Source organism: Capra hircus, chromosome 20 (assembly GCF_001704415.2).
Source record: "Capra hircus breed San Clemente chromosome 20, ASM170441v1, whole genome shotgun sequence".
Classification (NCBI taxonomy): domain Eukaryota; kingdom Metazoa; phylum Chordata; class Mammalia; order Artiodactyla; family Bovidae; genus Capra; species Capra hircus.
Genome location: NC_030827.1, coordinates 36,413,467 through 36,416,974, shown reverse-complemented (window position 1 = coordinate 36,416,974; position 3,508 = coordinate 36,413,467). Strand labels below are relative to the sequence as shown.

The 3,508-nt window shown below is 42.6% G+C and overlaps 1 long non-coding RNA gene across 1 annotated transcript; it reads left to right on the top strand.

The window, feature by feature from the left end:
* LOC108638401 lies at positions 684-3,140 on the top strand. Its single transcript, XR_001919780.1, has 3 exons — positions 684-768; positions 1,471-1,517; positions 3,037-3,140. It is a non-coding gene; the product is annotated as an uncharacterized LOC108638401 (long non-coding RNA).

Genomic DNA, 3,508 nt, shown 5'->3' with positions numbered 1-3,508 from the left:
GTTTTAACATGAATATTTTATTTTCTTATATGCCAGAATACTGGAGTGGGTAGCCTTTCCCTTCTCCAGGGGATCTTCCCATCCCAGGGATGGAATCCAGGTCTCCCACATTGCAGGCAGATTCTTTACCACCTGAGCCACCAGAGCAGGTAAAGGAGCTGAAAAAAAAAAATAACATGTGCAGAGTCAAGGTCCGTCTAATAGCCAAGCCAGGCATCTAATCCAGGATCTTCAAATTTCATCCATTGTGTATGGTAACCCCTTCCTTATCTGTCTTTGAGGGATTATCTCTGTAAATTATCTCTCACTCAAAGCTGAAGGATAATTTGTATTGCTTGCATTTTTAATACTATGCCAAACAATTTGAAGCATTCACAGAGCAGAGTGTCTAAATTTCATAAAATAGCAAAAGCCCAAAGAAGTTTAATTCAGTCAAGAGATTGACCTTTTTTTTTTTTTGCCTCTATGGTGCCCAGCTGGTGGGTTGACAGAAATATTTACTTCTCAAATGACTATTGTTCCTGCTGTCATGACATCTGGTTGCTTTGGCATAAACAAATATAAAGAAGATGGAAGGGGGCAATAACCTCTATCTTATATGTAATTAAGTTCAACTCAAAGGCCAAGTAATAAAGGAAGATATATTTTTAAAGTGCCTCCCACTCCATTCTCCATAAATCAACTTTTTGCGTCAACTCGACCTGCTCAGAGCAACCTGTGAACCTCTCTGGCTTGTTCCTCTCACTTGGTGTTGAAAGACTGGAAAAGGTAGACTGGCTGTGGGTCCTCAGTGGGGCTGTGTTTCTAGATTTGTTTAGAAACTTGGAGTAGTTCATCAGCCTACCAGGGGGGAAGGAATCTGTCTATCAGGTAGCCAGAAATCAGAGAAAGAGTCAGTGGTAACTGGGCCCAAAGGAAAGGGCAGTTTTGCATTTATTTTTCTAACTTGCTTCTCCATGGACAAACAGTCATATAATTTTGGCCATATTTGGTTGACCTCCTGAATCAAATCTACCCTGTGCTATTCTGTCCCCTCTAGAATGGTCAAGACTATCCAGAACTGCTTTCCTATGATCTGAGTAACAAGACAAACCTGACATATAACCAGAAAACAAGAAGCCAAAGGAAGTATACACACCCAGTCTAGAATAAACATGATATTTGGGGTTTAAGATCTCAGTATCTCAATTCTTTTGTTAAGATTCTAACACCTTTTGGAAAAGTGATTTGGGGAGCTCTCTGTGGCTTTCTGAACCCCAAACATCTTGATTGTAACTGTTCTGCATCAGATGGTAGAAGCTTGGTTTTCAGACTCCAACCCTTTAGTGATAATTACCTTATTAAATACAACTATTTTTAAGGTGAAATAAAATGTCAGCTTGAAATTGTACAGTTGTAACCTGTCTTGGGAAGGACTCATTTCCTAGTTCTCACGCGATGATGTTTATAACTATTTTCATTTTCCAACAGACATTGATTACCGGCAGATAGATCATCCCTGACATACCAGCCAGAGTGTAAGTACATGGGTCTCTCCAAATTGATATTCTTTTTGCCAAATGTAGTCTTCCAAGTTTTAACTTTTACCAAAAATACTTCATTATATTTAGGGATTATCACTGTGCATAGTGAGGTTTTGTATTTGTGCTTGTGAGCCTCAAAGTTACACAAATCACAGAGGCCAGGTCTATATTATTGCCACTAATACTACTACAATGACCATTCCCTGACTGTGGACCATGTGCTGAGTACTTTGCATATCTTATAGTTAATCCATTCTATAACAGTGCAAGTTAGGTGTTATTGTATCTACTTTATACACAGAAAAACTGAGAATGGAAGAAATGAAATAAACTATCTGGGGCCTCATAGCTACTCATAGCTAACTTGTAACAGACTTGGGTTTCAGTACTGGTTCTTTCTGGGTTTAAAGATCTTAACTTTTCATTTTTTCACTTGGAAAATAATATCTGTGCAACGCTAAGAATTTGGGGATGATTAACCTAGTCATTTTCTATATAGTAGTTTAATATAGTGGAAAAGGCACTGGTGACCCACTCCAGTACTCTTGCCTGGAAACTCCCATGGATGGAGGAGCCTAGTGGGCTGCAGTCCATGGGGTCGCGAAGAGTTGGATGTGACTGAGCGACTTCACTTTCACTTTTCACTTTCATGCATCAGAGAAGGACCCACTCCAGTGTTCTTGCCTGGAGAATCCCAGGGACAGGGGAGCCTGGTGGGCTGCCGTCTATGGGGTCGCACAGAGTCAGACACGACTGACATGACTTAGCAGCAGCAGCAGCAGCAGCAGCAGCAGCAGCAGCAGTTTAATATAGAAATATTTTGCTTTCTTTTTTTGTAAACGCTATGAGTTATTCCTTTTGTCTTTAGATCTAACACGGTAGTTGTAATGCTTAAAATCATAGTTCATTTATGGGAGTGGTACAAAGTGCTTGGGTTTGAATCCCATATCAGCCACTTACTGGCTATGTGACCCAGTAAGGCACTCAGCCTAATTCCACAGGGGGCTCTGTAGCCTAAATGGCACTTTAGGTTTTGAGATAGGGGAATTGAACTTGGATACTCCCTTACTGGTCAACCACTGGGTAAGTGCCTGGGCGTGGTGGAGAGAAGAAAAGACGCAAACGTCCATGTAGTCTACATGTGTGACAGAGACTGCTGCCTGTGTTCGTCAGTAAGACGCCGAGAACTGGAGAGCGCGGGACTCAGAGAACTGGCCGATACTGTCCGAAGTTTCTGGCCAGAGCACAGGCGGGGTCACGTGCAATGTGGGGACCATTCTCCTATTTATCTAGCACACTGTGGGCATGTCCTGTGCTGTAGAAACACCTGCTGGGCAAGACCACTCAGGATAGACCCTCACTGCTATAAAGCTGTGGTTCCTGCCACTTTTGAGGGCACCTTGGAGCCTTTTCTCTCTTTTTCCTCTTTCTGCCTTGATAAAAAGAACCTTGGCCTGGTGCCGAGATAGCAGGTATATGAAGAGGAGTATGTTAAGGTCTCTTTCATTTGCAGAGCTCACTGTCTCATTGGAGAGGCAGCCATGTATACATCTGGCTAAAATAATTCCTGAAGACAACGACACGGGCTGAGAAGAGGAAACAGCACAGTGCTATGGAAACACAAGAGGTGGAGACGAGAATTCAAAACGGAGCTTTGAGGGGAAATTCACGACAGTGGTGACATTTTAGCAAAGCCTTGAAGGATGAATGTCAATAAGATTTTTAGGTGGGAAAGAAAGGGAGGATCCTGAAGACGGAGGGAGTTGCATGAGCAAATATTGTGAGAAATGAAGCACGTAGCTTGCTCAGGGCAATGAGTATTCCACTGGCTACCTTTGTGTGACATATGTTGGGAGAAGCAGGGCCTTGACACTGTGGAAATTTTCACATGGGCACATGGCTGTCACCGTGACCAGGCTGTGTAGCATGGTGCTGCTAACACTGGTTTCATTACATTACAGCAGAAGTGTGCTTGGGAAACTGTC